General features: G+C 46.3%; 1 protein-coding gene across 1 annotated transcript in view; it reads right to left on the bottom strand.

Annotated features, from left to right (window-relative positions):
* Positions 1 to 16,374, bottom strand: part of LOC308587473 (uncharacterized protein) — a 39,883-nt gene that overhangs the window by 11,439 nt on the left and 12,070 nt on the right. The window lies entirely within an intron of this gene.

Raw genomic sequence — 16,374 nt, 5'->3', positions numbered from 1 at the left:
TGTTTTGCTCTGAGGCCTCCAGAAATCATGCTACTTCTGCATCCAGGCCACCAGTGTGATTCCTGATTTGTAGGGGAGTTCTTTGGAGTCCCTTCCATCTCGCCAATGCTATGATTCCATGAAAAAGAGGGTTTCTGCCTCCTTTCCCCTTGCCAGCAAATATGGAGGCTGCCTTCAGTTATCTGTATACAGGTAGGTAGCCGTGTTGGTCCGCCGTAGTCGAAACAAAATTAAAAATTTCCTTCCAGTAGCACCTTAGAGACCAACTAAGTTTGTTATTGGTATGAGCTTTCATATCTGAAGAAGTGTGCATGCACACGAAAGCTCATACCAATAACAAACTTACGGTAGTTGGTCTCTAAGGTGCTACTGGAAGGAATTTTTTTATTTTGTTTCAGTTATCTGCCTTGAGTCACCAGTCCCAGAACACAAGAGCGTAAGATCAGGCCAGGGGCACATCTAGCCTGGGATCCTGTGGTCAGACAAAAGCCCCAAAGGGAAACCAATAAGCAGAATCCGAGCCCAGGAGCAACTTTCCCCTTCCGTGGTTTCCAGCACCTGGGATTCAGAAGCCTTGCTGACCCCAACTGTGAAGACAGAACAGAGTTGGTGGTCATCCCTGCCTCCTGGGGGAAAGTCCACCAGGATCAGCGAGTCCAAACCCCTGAAATTTAGGAATCTTTTGCCCAGCCTGGAGCTTGAACCGTCAAGCCCTGAGGTTAAGAGTCTCATGCCCTTGCTCTGCATTCCTACATTCCTGGATTCAACCGCATCCTGCACTACCGAGGTGCACTGGCTGGTAACATGTGCTGCGGATATCTTTGCTCTTGTGATGCAAGCTGAGTCACCCACACTCGGAGTGCAAACTCATCTATCTCCAGAATTATACGTTTCTTGATAATGTTGCAGGACTGGTCAGTGCAGTGCTAGAAGCCAGGTTGCATTTCTGCATTGTTACCTTTCAGGTAGTACACCTGAGCATCTTCAGAGAGACGTCTTAATAGCAAGAGCAGGTCAACTCATTTCCTGGGGGTGGGCTCTCTCTCCTTCCTCCCTCCCTTCCTGGAGGGAGACATTTGAGGACCATCTGGTCTTTTTCGGATCTCCTAGTTGTGTTGTTGTCGTTCAGTCGTGTCCGCCTCTTCGTGACCCCCTGGACCAGAGCACGCCAGGCACTCCTGTCTTCCACTGCCTCCCGCAGTTTGGTCCTAGTTGTACTTCTCTCCAATTTAGCAAACTTGGATCCTGTTTATTAGGATTATACCCTGTTTGATTTATTTCTGTTGTGTTTTTAGATGTTGTCGTTGGCATCCATCTGTCTTGGAGGGCAATGGAGAACTGGGCCTTTGGGGCTGTAGAGACCAACATGCATTGTTGCATCTGGGGCAGATGAAGGAGTCAGGTTGCGTTGCTCTTTTTAGCTATTGTGATGAAAACTGCCGTGTAATTACTTTGAAGGATGGTGTATACATTGTGTAAGTAAATATCCTCCATTGAGCCAGAGCCTGCCCTAGGTGGCCTACAAGGCCTGAACCATCTGCACAATTCTATAATCCTTTAATTATTGACTTGATCTATTACAGTCTAATCCCCCTTTTCCTCAAGAAAGCTGTGGTTCTTCCTGCTCCAGCTGCACAGTAGACATGTTTGCATGCATTTTTGCTGGCCTGGCCATGCCATAACAACAACAACAACAACAATAATTTGTTTATTATTTATACCCTGCCCATCTAGCTAGGTTTCCCCAGACACTCTGGGCGGCTCCCAACAGAATATTAAAAACATGATAAAATATCATACGTGATCCATGGTCTTCTTCTTTGGTATCCCTCGTAGCCGAGTAAGATTGTCTTCCATGAACACGGTCTTAACAGTGAGTCCGTAAGTGACTGTGGAGGCCAATTCTGGACCCACACGTCCTTCCACAGTGAAGACATAGGTTTCTGGGTGGGAGTTGATCATGGTGATGGTTTGCCAAGCGTGCCTTCCTCTCAGCACGTTTCTCCCTTGCGTCCTGAGTTTGAGTGTCTTCAAAGCCCACCACACCTTTGGTAAAAGCTGTTCTCCAATTAGAGCACTCACAGGCCAGTGTTTCCTAATTGTTGGTGTTTATACTACATTTTTTAAAAATTGCCTTGAGACAGTCTTTCAACCTCTTTTGTTGACCACCAGCATTACGCTTTCCATTTTTAAGTTCGGGATAGAGTAGTTGCTTTGAAAAATGATCATCAGGCATCCGCACAACATGACCAGTCCAGCAAGTTGATGTTGAAGAATCATTGTTTCCACACTGGTGATCTTTGCTTCTTCCAGTACATTGCTATTAGTTCGCCTGTCTTCCCAAGTGATGTGTAAAAATTTTCAGAGACATGTTGATGGAATCTTTCGAGGAGTTGGAGATGGCCTTTATAAGTGGTCCATGTTTCACAAGTACACAGTGAGGCTGGTAGTACAACAGCTTTGTAAACAAGCATTTTGTTTGCAGGTTTCCCTGCAAATGTCCTGGTCCTCAAACACTCTGCCCCTCAGTTGGGAGAAAGCCTCATTCGCAGAGCTCAGGTGATGCTGGATTTCGGCATCAATGTTGGCCCTTGTGGAAAGACAACTTCCCAGCTAGGAGAAGTGATTGACATTTTCAAGCGTTACACCATTGAGTTGGATTTGTGGCGCTGCAGAGGGGATATTTTGTACTTGTTGGTGCAGCCAACTTTGGTTTTTTGGATGTTGAGTGATAGGTCAAGCTTTTCCTAAGCTTCTGCAAAGATATTTAGGATGGCTTGGAGGTCATCCTCTGAGCATGCGTACACTACGTTGTCATCAGCATACTGAAGCTCTATGACAGAAGTTACGGTAACCTTACTCTTTGCTTTCAGCCTGCGCAGACTGAAGAGCTTTCTATCTGTTTGATATATGATTTCTACTCCGGTGGGGAGTTTCCCTTCGACAAAGTGTAGGATCATGGCAATGAAAATAATGAATAGCCTTGGGGCAATAACACAACCCTGTTTAACACCTGATCCCACTGTAAATGGTTCACTTTGAGAGCCACTGTTATCTGCGATTGTTGCTGTCATATTATCATGGAGGAGCCAAAGGATATTCACAAATTTATCTAGGCAGCCAATTTTCAGAAGGACAGTCCACAGGGCATTATGATTTACAGTGCTGAAAGCCTTAGGCAGGTCGATAAACCCCATATACAGGGGTTGGTTTTGCTCTCTGCATTTTTCCTGAAGCTGTCGAGCGGTGAAAATCATGTCCACTACCCTAGAAGGCTGAAAACTATTTTGGGATTCAGGAAGGGTCACCTCAGATATTGTTAGGAGACGGTTTGCTAAGATCCTTGCAAGAATTTTGCCAGCTGCAGCTAATAGAGAGATGCCTCGATAGTTTCCGCAATCAGTTGTGTCACCTTTTCTAAAGAGATTGATAATTTTGGCTTCCCTAAAGTCTCTTGGGATCTCCTCTCTCTCCCAGATTTTTTCGATGAGTTTGTGAAGTTGTTGTGTAAGTTCAATTCCACCCACTTTGAAGTTTTCAGCAGGTATCCCATCAGGTCCGCTGGCTTTGTTGTTTTTCAATTAGTTAATAGGTGTACACAACTCTCCCAGATTTGGAGATACTGCAATTTGTTTTTGTGGAATTTGTGAGAGGACCGCAGCAGCTATAAGGGAGTTGTGGTTAAGGAGATGCTGGTAATGTTCTTTCCAGTGCAGTGCAATAGCTTCTTTATCTTTTAGAAGTGTGGTACCATCTGATGAGCATAGGGGGCATGTGCCATGATTTACTGGCCCATAGATGGTCTTTGTGGATTTCAATAACCTCTGTGCATCATGAGCATCAGCTAAGTGCAGGATCTCTTGAGCTTTTTTCTATCCACCAGATGTTGTTTAGTTCTCTGGTTGTTCTTTGAACCTCAGCTTTAGCGTTGGCATAGGTGCTTTTCCTTAGTAGCACAGTTTCTATCTCTTTGCCAGATCTGAAAGGCCTTCCTTTTCTCGTCAATCATGCATTCAATCTCACTGTCATTCTCGTCAAACCAGTCCTGTTGTTTCTTGGTTTGGTATCCAATAGTTTGTTCACAGGCTGCAATAATGGATGTTTTTAGCTTGGTCCAGTGTTTCTCAATGCTATCAGGGAATTCTGAAAGCAGATGGTCCTTAAGAGTCGTTTGGAAGCAATCCCACTTAATGGGATCTTGAGTGTTCATTTTGCGCCTTGGCTTCCTTCCTTGAAGCCTGCGTTGAGGTATAATCTTGATAGCCATCGTGGAGCGTGATCTGTCCAGCAGTTGTCAGTGCTCGTCAGAGCTCTGGTAAGGAGCACATCATGTTGATCTTCAGCTTAGACAATTACATGATCCATGATCTAAGAGGTGTCAGTGGTTTGTCCGAGGGTGCCACCAAGATGTTTTAATTATTTTATTTTATTTTTGTCAAATGAGTGTGTTGGTAATAACAAGGTTGTGCGCTGCACATATCATCAAAAGTAAGATTCCGTTCTGGTTGCCATTACCAGTTCCTTCTTTCCCAATAGTCCCAGGCCACAGATCGAAATCTCAGCCAACTCTTGCATTAAAATCACCCAGGAGGATAATTTTATCTTCCTTAGGCGTCTCTAATAGGACAATATCCAGCTGAGAGTAAAATTTTACTTTAATGTCTTCATCAGCATCCAGTGTTGGTGATTAAGCGCTTATAATAGTAGCCTGTTGGTTTTTGGTAAGCTTTATTCGAAGGGTTGAGAGTTGCTCATTAATGCCTGTAGGGACTTCCAACAGGAGCGTCACAAGATCGTTTTTGATAGTGAAGCCTACCCCATGTATTCAATGTTCTTGTTCAGATAGAGCTTTCCAGAAGAATGTGTAGCCTCGTTTTCTTCCTTCAGTTGTCCCTCGCCTGCTCTTCGAGTCTCTTGAAGCGCTGCAATATTGATGTTAAAAGGTCACAGCTCTCTTGCAATGATGGCAGTTTTGCATTCAGGACGTTCACTGTCTGTGTTATCTGACAAAGTCCGTATATTCCATGTTCCAAAGTTCAATTGTCCTTTACGACCGCTGGGTGGTGGCCCCACTGGGCGCGGTAATCCAGTTAGGGAAAAAGGGAGGCAGACTATGTTTAGGGCACCTTTTCTAGCCCCTTCCCCTTTTTGGGATGAGCAGAGTGGATCCTAAAAAGGGCTGCTCAGTCATGGATACAGCTGCCGAGCTGCTCAACTGTCTCTTTGCTTGAGTCAGAACGACTGAATCTGTATCCACCGCTACCTGCCGGTTCATGACTAGGGGCTTCCAGATTTCACCATCCTGCCTGTTACCATTTGCTGATCACCATGAGACTTTTGGGGTTTGGGATGGGTTTTTGGAAGATGCCTGTATGTGAATTTGTTTTATGTGTGTAGATCAGTGCACGCTGACCAATGCACAGTAAGGCTCTATTCCGATGGCGCTCTATTCACGACGACCTCTGCTGCAGCCATTGTAACATACCGCTTGTCATCATCCGCCTGTTCTGCCGTTGAGGACTTCATGGATCATTCTGGTCAGGAGTTTCATTCTCTCCCGTGCTGCAGAGTGTGTGTGACATTCCATTCTTTGGAAGCGTGGGAAGGGAAGGAACTGTGTGCCACTTCCCTCTTTGTTCTTGGTTCTGTTCTGTTGTTGTTCTCTCTGGGAGAAGAATAGACATGCCATGGCTGTTCTGTTCTTTATTTCGATCCTGTTAAATAAATCGCTAAACCCAGATGCAACATATCCTCAGTCTCAGCTTCTGCTAAGCTCTGCTGCTTGCTTGAAAGTCCGCAGGAGTGGACGCTGTGCTATGCTGTGCTTTGCGTTCCGGACCAGTGCCGGGAAAGGGCCATCTCTCACTGAGAAGCACCAACAATTCTGTTATGTACTAGTTGAATAGGATCCAAAATGCAGCAGTCTGATTGGTCCTAGAATAATAGGATCCAGAATGCAGCAGTCTGATTGGTCCTAGAACAATAGGATTCAGAATGCAGCAGTCTGATTGGTCCACAGGAGCCACCCAATCCAGCTCCAGGTGGAAGTGAATTCGCAGCCTGATTGGCCTACAGGGGAATCCCAGAATTAGCCAATCACGTGGGGCCCATTGTGTAAATAATGCATATAAAGCAGACATTCTGGGGCAACTTCCATTCCTCCTCACCACTATGAGCTGAACAAAGAACATGAAATCCACTCTCGACTCCAAGTATATTTCAAATTCTTTGTCTAGCTCCTTCCCTTTGACCTTATTGCCTTGGGTGACCCTGCTGGGAGTACGAGATTCCCGACGGCTTCGCTCACAAGGGTCGTAGGAGCATGCAAGCCCACTCACCATGACAAGGGGATGATCCAGCAAGCCAGGATCCATGGTCTACTAACCTCCCAGCCACCAGTTGGATTACTAGAATGCATTCTATGTGGGGCAGCCCTGGAAGATGGCCCTGAGGCCGCAGTTAGGGCAGAACTCAGCTCCTGGCATTTTGGTGAGTACAGCCAAAGTTTTTCATCTTCTGCCTTCCTTGGAAGATCGACATTCACTGCCTGTTCTCTTCTGAGCCTGACGGCAAATGGTGAGCAGCCGTCTCTTGGTTCTGAGCATCCTGAATCCGACAGTTGGCCGGTGCCGGAAGGTTATTTGGCAACAGGTGAAGACTTTCCTCTTTACCAGGTTTGGTTTGCTCAATTCTTCCTCTTAGTTTTAGGGGCTTAAATTTGCCTTTCCTCTTCTTGTGTTTGTTGCCTCAAATTGTGTCCATATGTTTTGTGTGAATTAGTTTTTATTCCCACTTTTGTACACTTCTGCTGAAAGGTGGAGGTTTACTGGTTTGTTCTGTTCTTGTTTTTATTATGCATTTTGTGTTCCTTATCTTGTATTTTTATGCTGTGAGCCACCCAGAGTCCTCTGGATGAAGAGCGGTATATAGTGGGACCTCGGGTTAAGTACTTAATTCGTTCTGGAGGTCCATTCTTAACCTGAAACTGTTCTTAACCTTAGAATAAAGTGGAACTATTATTTTTACGACTATTATTTTTATGACTTGGAAAATCTGGTTCTGCAGCATAAAATCATGTTAGCCTTTCCTGCAGCTGCATCACACAGCTGACTCATGCTCAGTTTATGGTTGATGACAATCCTGAGATACTTTCCGCATTTACTTCTGACAATTCAGGAATCTTCCTCCTACAAATTGTTTATCTATTTATGCCTGCGCGTGGAAATTTGCATTTGTCTGTGTTGAATTTCATTTTGCGAGGGTTTCTTTGCTTTGTTTTCCATTCGAAGAACATCATTTTGAATAGTTTCTCCTGAGATCCCTCCAAGTTCGGTGTCATCTGCAAAATTGATAAGGATTCCCTGCATCCCTTCTTCTTAGGTCACCACTGACAAAAGTCTTGAGGAGTGGCAGGCCTTGCACAAAGCTCTGAAAACCTGAGTGAGGAACAGCTGATGAATGCCCAGAGTACAGTTGTCGCAGGAACCCCCCCCCCCATCATTCAGTTTGTACAAACTCCACACACACACACAACATACACTACGCTTCTGTTATAAATTCATAGAAAATCAACCATACATTGAATCTGCACCGGTCCACTTTTATTTTACTCCATGAAGGAAGGACTATCAAAGGGAGATGGTTTGATACAGGGCAGCCATAATCCCTTCAGCATCCCAGCACATCCACAGGAGCCCTGCCCAGTTGCTATGCCAACCCTGATGGTCCTAGACCAGGGGTCTGCAACCTTTAAGACAAAAAGAGCCACTTGGACCCGTTTCCGAAAAAACAACAACAACTGGGAGCCGCAAAAACATTGCAACATTTAAAACAAATATAACACTACATATATTGTTTCTGGCCTTAATGCTATATATACAGGATCGTGCAGTCAGCTGTCAATCTCAAGAAAAAAGGACAAATTAATAGCTAATTAAAATATTTAATTTACAACCAGGTAACCAGGTTAATGGGACTTTTGCTCCTGAACCTCAGTGCTCAGTGTCTGCACATCAGGGCTGTAAGACGTCACCTTCATTTTCACACAGGCTTGCAAGCTGTCATCTGTGAGGCGTGATCGGTGCTTGTTTTTAATATAGTTCATGTTGGAGAAGACCTGCTCACATACATATGTGGAAGAGACCACAAGGGCCATCAAGTCCAACCCCCTGCCAAGCAGGAAACACCATCAGAGCACTCCTGACATATGGTTGTCAAGCCTCTGCTTAAAGACCTCCAAAGAAGGAGACTCCACCACACTCCTTGGCAGCAATTCACCAAACTTTCACCTGCTTAAGTTTAAAAAGGGGCTTCAAGCAACTAAAAAGGGGCTTCAGGCAACTAACTCCACGTGGAATTCCACGCGACCGCGACTGCATAATCAATGCCACAAAATGCCAAAGAAAATTAACCAGGGCCCCAGTGAACCATAAATCATAATCAGTGCCTGATGTAAATAATAATTAATAATGAGGGCCCAATGTCATTCTCGTCATTATAAAAATAATCCCTCTCTTCGTGCCGCCCAGCCTCCCAAGAAAAAACCCCCACTTCAAACGGTCACAAAGCACAAATTCCATGCGACCGCGACTTGCTATGCCCAATAATCAATGCCCCAAAATGCCATAGAAAATTAATCAGGGCCCCAGTGTACCATAAATCATAATCAGTGCCTGATGTAAATAATAATTAATAATGAGGCATTCGTCATTATAAAAATACCGTATTTTTCGCCCCATAGGACGCTCCGACCCATAGGACGCACCTAGTTTTTTGGGGGGGAAATAAAGGGAAAAAAATTTCCCTTTATTTCCCCCCCAAAAGCAGGTCGGGGAAACTGAACCAGGTCGAGGAACAGCGGGATGGCGGCGCTGCGCCTCCCTGCTGTCCCCCGAGCTTGTGGGGCTGGCCGATGCCTGCGGGGCGGCAGGCTGCTATCCGCAGCGTGGGGAGCCTTGCCGGGAAGTCCGGCAAGGCTCCCCACGCTGCGGATGTCTGCCTGGCAAGGGGGGCGCTCTGCTTTAGGGCGCCCCGCCCGCCGGGCAGCAGGCTGCTATCCGCAGCGTGGGAAGCCTTGCCGGGACCTCCAGCAAGGCTCCCCACGCTGCGGATGTCTGCCTGGCGAGGGGGGCGCTCTGATTTAGGGCGCCCCACCCGCCGGGCGGCAGGCTGCTATCCGCAGCGTGGGGAGCCTTGCCGGGACCTCCGGCAAGGCTCCCCACGCTGCGGATGTCTGCCTGGCGAGGGGGGCGCTCTGATTTAGGGCGCCCCACCCGCCGGGCGGCAGGCTGCTATCCGCAGCGTGGGGAGCCTTGCCGGGACCTCCGGCAAGGCTCCCCACGCTGCGGATGTGTGCCTGGCGAGGGGGGCGCTCTGCTTTAGGGCGCCCCACCCACCGGGCGGCAGGCTGCTATCCGCAGCGTGGGGAGGCTTGCCGGGAAGTCCTCTGCTTTACAGCGCCCCGCCCGCCGGGCGGCAGGCTGGTCGCCTCCGCCCCTCGCCTCCGCCCCTCGCCACCGCCCCGGAGCCGCAGCAAAGGCTTTAAAGAGCCGCATGCGGCTCTGGAGCCGCAGGTTGCCAACCCCCGTCCTAGACAGAAGACCATCAAGATCACAAAGAACTTGCATATGGGAGTGGATTCAGGAAGGACTGGAACAAAGGACAATGATCAGATCTTCCCTCTGGGGGCAGGAAACTGCAAACTCCCCTCTGTCACCTGGAAAGTGTTCATGGGGAGGGGGAAAGGAGGAACCGGACAGGTGACAAGACACTCAGGTTACCACCACAACTCCTCCCTCAACCCCTCCTTTCTGTGATGTGTCAATGATGTAGTTCTAGGGGTGCAGCTTGGGGGATTAGTAACTAATAAAAGTTGGGGTCTTCTTTTGTTCTGGGCTTCCATTTTGTTTCACCTGGTGGCAGGTGGGAGTCCTGTCATGACAGTCTTCAATAAAGACCAAGGCTACTGGCTGCTGTTTTGCTCTGGTCTTCCTGGCTGCCTGGCTGGTGTCCTTGTTTTTTGTCCAAGGGATACCTCGGATTTCTCCGTTAACACAGTTTTCCAACCACCTGGAAAGAAAGACAGCGGAAATATGTCCCCATTCATTCTCCTAGCTTTCTAGTTCCTCTCTTTCTTGGATTCCCATACAGTGGTACCTCGGGTTAAGTACTTAATTCGTTCCAGAAGTCTGTACTTAACCTGAAACTGTTCTTAACCTGAAGCACCACTTTAGCTAATGGGGCCTCTTGCTGCTGCCACACCACTGGAGCACGATTTCTGTTTTCATCCTGAAGCAAAGTTCTTAACCTGAAGCACTATTTCTGGGTTAGCGGAGCCTGTAACCTGAAGCGTATGTAACCCGAGGTACCACTGTATTCTTAACCAGTAATTTAATTTTTCCACTGTTAGGTTTGATCCACAGGACCCATTCCTTATTCAGCATGAATTGCAGTCATGCTTCTTAATTTAAATAATTTTTATTGAAATTTTATTTACAACATAACATAAACCCCCCACCCCCCAATACGCAACCCACCCTCATTAAACGTGAACATAACATACAGTGAGCATAACATACAACAATACAAACAACGAATTAAAATACTTCCTTTATCCTGTATCTAGCCTCCTTATTTACTTATAAACTGTTTCCTTTATGAATAATTATTTTTATACCGCAATATGAATTTGGATATCTCTTTTTGCCATAATCTAAGACTTCCCATTCCTCCAATTGTCGGTATCATTTGGAATAGATACATCAGTTTCGGCAACATGTTCATTTTAACCACCTGCCATTCTGCCAACAAGTTTTTATGTACAGTAATTATCTTTGAATAGATTACTATTATTATTGGTGAGTCAAATTCCTAAATACTTGGTATCTCATTAGGGAAAAGGGAATAGAAGATCAAAGCATTTGCGGATGACCTGATTCCGACTGTTGAAAACCCCAAAGAAAGCATACTGCAGATAACTGAAAGAATATTAGAATTTGGGGAAGTAGCTGGCTTCAAGTTAAACAAGAATAAAACCAACATGACAGTCAAAAATATGACCAAGCAAGAAAAGGAAGAACTACAGGAGATATCAGGATTAATATTAGTAAAGAAGACCAAGCAGTCATGCTTCTTATGCAAAACTTCTGCATCCGCTTCTCCACTGAGGAGCTGAGCTGCCCCACCTGGGAGCATGCCACCCCCACCCCCATCCTCTGCCTTGCCAGCCTCCACGCCAGGGGTCAGCAACCTAAGGCCCACGGGCCACAGCTGGTCCACGGGCAGCATTTAACCGGCCCATGAGCCACCCACCAACCGAGCCGCCCGCTTGGCGAGTCCCCGAGCGCTGCGCTAAACCGGTGCAGCGCAGCACGGGGACTCGCTTTCGCAGTGTTGGAAATCGCATCTGTGTAGACATAGATGCCAGAAATCACAGGCGGGCGCTCTCACGTGCACCCGTGATCCGGCCCATGAAGGGGGCTCCGCAGCAGTGAACCGGCCCAGGCAAGGTAGGTGTTATGTACTGAGCTGAATAGGATCCAAAATGCAGCAGTCTGATTGGTCCTAGAACAATAGGATCCAAAATGCAGCAGTCTGATTGGTCCTAGAACAATAGGGTCCAGAATGCAGCAGTCTGATTGGTCCTAGAACAATAGGGTCCAGAATGCAGCAGTCTGACTGGTCCTAGAACAATAGGGTCCAGAATGCAGCAGTCTGACTGGTCCTAGAACAATAGGATCCAAAATGCAGCAGTCTGACTGGTCCTAGAACAATAGGGTCCAGAATGCAGCAGTCTGATTGGTCCTAGAAAAAATAGGATTCAGAATGCAGCAGTCTGATTGGTCCTAGAACAATAGGGTCCAGAATGCAGCAGTCTGATTGGTCCGCAGGAGCCACCCAATCCAGCTCCAGGCGGAAGTGAATCCGCAACCTGATTGGCCTACAGGAGAATCCCGGAATTAGCCAATCATGTGGGGCCCATTGTGTAAATAATGTATATAAAGCAGACATTCTGGGGACCTTCCATTCCTCCTCACCACTATGAGCTGAATAAGAGCATGAAATCCACTTTCGACTCCGAGTATATTTCAGGAAGCCTCACCAACCCCTGCTCCATGCCCTCTCTGACCCTTTTGCTTCCCTGACATGATCCCAACAGCTGCAGGCTACTCATCTGTGCTCATCTTTCATCTCTTTCCTCCCTTCCCTTTCTTCCTTTGTCAGTTGAGCTCCTCACCAGTTCCCAAAGCTTTTTGTAGAGCCAGGCTTCCCTGTTGGCTAACCCTGACCCTGGCAAGCCCAGGCCAGCTGATTTCCTTGTTCCTTCCTTGGCCTCCCAAATTAAGAAGCTGTTCGCAAGGCACAGGGGCTGAGGCAGAGGAAGCCCCCCCCCCCCGCGACTCATCCATGCTTCCCTGAAACTTTCAAGAAAGCACCACCCACAGCCCATAGTCAGCTCTGACCACACTCTGGTTTTCATTTCCTTCTGTTTCTTTTTCACCCGAAACCTACCAAATCCACACTTTCCAAAGCAATGCAAGAGCTGGAACATAACCATCCTTTGAAATACTCACTTCTCTGAATTTTGCAATGCTGTTTTCCGGCCAAGTCATGTATACAAATATGCAAATAACAGGATAAAGTGTGCGTCGAAATGCATTGTTGTCGTCGCCGTCATTGTCGTTATCGTTATTGTTATCTTCTTTACTGCCCTTCATTCGAGGATCACGAGGCAAGGTGATTTACAATATAAACATCACAAGAAAACATAATTTAGTAACAAACAATAACCCCTATAACATGCAAAAATACATTAAATTAGTGGGGGGTGGTTTTGCAAAAAAATGCACATTAGGCTAAACAGCATGCACATTTGTATAGGAGGAGGTGAAATGCTGGTTATAAGGATTTATTTCTCAGATTGCTGTAGGAAATGTGGAGAACTGAAGATGGGGAAAATGAGAACCAAAACTTCTCCCTCTCCTCCTATTCAAGGATCAAAGGGCAGTTTACAATATAAAAACACAAAATGCATAAAATAGTAACAAACAAAAACAATACCCTGCCCCCAGTTTAAAAGGCCATCGGTTGTTTAATCCGCCAAAGGCCTGAGAGAAGAGGAATGTTTTTTCCTGGCACCTAAAGAGATGTAAGGAAGGCACCAGGAAGGAGTCCCTGGGGAGAGCATTGCACAAGCAGGGAGCCACCACAGAAAAGGCCCTTTCTTGTTCTGCCACCCTCTGGACGTCTCGTGGAGGAGGCACATGAAGAAGGGCCTTAGGCTGTGATCACAGGGTCCAGGTCAGTTCACACGGGGAGAGGCGGTCCTTGAGGTCCAAACCAGCCACTCTGGTTGGCTTCCAACAAAACACTAAAATGAATATAGAATAAGAGAGCAAGAAGAACATAAGTTTAAAGCAGATTGGAAAATGTTTGTTGAATACATGGGGGGAAATGGTGTGCACTTGAAAACATTGGCAGCATTAAGATAAATTCAACAGTGTAAACAAGTTTTGATGGATGGAATAATGGAATACTGAACAGTTTGGTTTATGTAAAATATGCAGGGATTTATGGTATGCAAAATGAGAAAAGGGGAAGTCATTGATATTGTTAGGATGTTTAAACAAGTATTTAAAATTGTAAAACAAAAACTTAATAACAATTATATATATATATACAGTATGTGTCTGTGTGTGTGTGTGTGTGTGTGTGTCTGTGTCTGTGTCTGTCTGTCTGTCTGTCTGTGTGCACGCACACACACGCCAACTCAATTGCTCATGGAGGAATACTGTGACTCCGCTGCTGAAAGAATCCCGCCGGATGCCAATAAGTTGCAGGGCTGAATTGCAGGTGGTTCCTACTCCACAGCGCTCTCTGTAGCCTGGGACCAGGATAACTAAGAGGTAGCCTCCCCCATTATAAGCCCAGGTAATCACTGGGGGACATGTGGGGCAGGGCATGAGAACAGCAGCATAAATTTGCTCTCCAGTTTTTTTCTGACTTTGGGGAGGGGAGGCTAAATAAACGTGTGGTCCACTATTCCTGCCTCCATCTTGCAATGGGGAGAGGCAAAGGGAGCATTGCTGCAGAAGGAAGCTGAGACAAGGAGTCGCTTATGACAACCTTGCAGTGCAGTCCAGTGTTCTCATCTTCACACTGCAGGTTCTGCTGGGAGGAAGGGTTGAGAATGAGTAACTTGCAGCAACCTCACAAGGCAGTCCACGGCCATCGTACGGAGTTACGACAACTCTATTCTACGGTTGCAACATTTCAGACACTGGTTCCGTAGTCTGACAGAGAGTGGCTTTCGAAAGATCCCCAATTATAAGGATTTGCCGCCTACACAATCTTTACTGATGATCGGCAGCTCAGAGTGACAGGTGTCCTCTTTGCTCCCGTATTGCATTATCAACGTATGTTATCTGGATGCAGACAATAGAAACATTATATAACAGCTATTATGCACGGCTATTACAAGTGAGCGCTTTGCAGGAGATTTTCAGCTGACATCATCGCAATCATGCAGAAAACAGAGAGAAGAGCAGAAGAGGTGAGAACAACTCCTGATTCATCAGAAATAAATCTGCAGGGAACTGGGGGAGTGGATGGAGCCCTGAGGCAAACATGACAGGCCAGATTTCATGAAGTGAAGGGCCGTGAGGGCCAACCAAAGTTGTTGACTTTTTTTAGGATTTAACTTGTTGGGCTTTTTTATGATTTTACCCCAGAGTTGTTGAACTTTTTTTAGGATTGAAGTTGTTGTGGTTTTTTATGATTTGTGGGTTAAACCACAGGGCCTAGGACTTGCCGATCAGAAGGTTGGCGGTTTGAATCCCCAAAAGCCCATATAGAGTCCTTTTGTAGGTTCTCTATCAGTAGGAGAAAATAACAGAGGCCAACCAGAGAATCTTGAGAAGCAAAGTAGCTAGTAAGCCTGATCTTTATTGAACTGTTGGGCCCGGTCTTATTCAACATCTTTATCAACAACTTGGATGATGGACTCAAGGGCATCCTGATCAAATTTGCAGATGACACCAAACTGGGAGGGGTGGCTAACACCCCAGAGGACAGGATCACACTTCAAAACGACCTTGACAGATTAGAAAACTGGGCCAAAACAAACAAGATGAATTTTAACAGGGAGAAATGTAAAGTATTGCACTTGGGCAAAAAAAAATGAGAGGCACAAATACAAGATGGGGGACACCTGGCTTGAGAGCAGTACATGTGAAAAGGATCTAGGAGTCTTGGTTGACCACAAACTTAACATGAGCCAACAGTGTGACGTGGCAGCTAAAAAAGCCAATGCAATTCTGGGCTGCATCAATAGGAGTATAGCATCTAGATCAAGGGAAGTAATAGTGCCACTGTATTCTGCTCTGGTCAGACCTCACCTGGAGTACTGTGTCCAGTTCTGGGCACCACAGTTCAAGAAGGACACTGACAAACTGGAACGTGTCCAGAGGAGGGCAACCAAAATGGTCAAAGGCCTGGAAACGATGCCTTATGAGGAACGGCTAAGGGAGCTGGGCATGTTTAGCCTGGAGAAGAGGAGGTTAAGGGGTGATATGATCGCTATGTTCAAATATATAAAAGGATGTCACATAGAGGAGGGAGAAAGGTTGTTTTCTGCTGCTCCAGAGAAGCGGACACAGAGCAATGGATCCAAACTACAAGAAAGAAGATTCCACCTAAACATTAGGGAGAACTTCCTGACAGTAAGAGCTGTTTGACAGTGGAATTTGCTGCCAAGGAGTGTGGTGGAGTCTCCTCCTTTGGAGGTCTTTAAGCAGAGGCTTGACAACCATATGTCAGGAGTGCTCTGATGGTGTTTCCTGCTTGGCAGGGGGTTGGACTCGACGGCCCTTGTGGTCTCTTCCAACTCTAGGATTCTATGATTCTATGTTGCAACAGGGTCCCCCATTCCCTTCACACAGGGAGAAAGGAGAGGAACCCAGAACATTGGTGCACAAGCCCTTATATAGACTTTTGAAATTACCCACCCTGTAGCTTAAGACCACCCCGCAGAACATCATACATCCATCACAGAAAGAGGTGGTCCCCAGTAGAAATTCGAGTGTGTTGCTTCTCTCCTGTCTGCCAGGAGACCTGATAATGCCTTATCTGATTGACTTTTCTGGCCATTCCTTGGAGATGGTAAATACTTGGTTCCTGAATCTCGTATGCATATTGAGAGTGTGCTCAGCTTAACAGATGCTTGACAGACTGTATTTGAAAAGGGAGGTGTAAGCCCTACAGTCCAAAGATAATTGGAAAGCTTTCCCCATTTCCTTCCTCCTTGCAGAGAAATATTTGAGGTCAATTTGGGAGAGTCAAAATGGCTTTAGGATTGTTCTCCTGTACTATTTCAGA

Source organism: Podarcis bocagei, assembly GCF_964188305.1.
Source record: "Podarcis bocagei genome assembly, chromosome: 5".
Lineage (NCBI taxonomy): Eukaryota > Metazoa > Chordata > Lepidosauria > Squamata > Lacertidae > Podarcis > Podarcis bocagei.
This window is presented reverse-complemented; position numbering and strand designations above follow the sequence as displayed.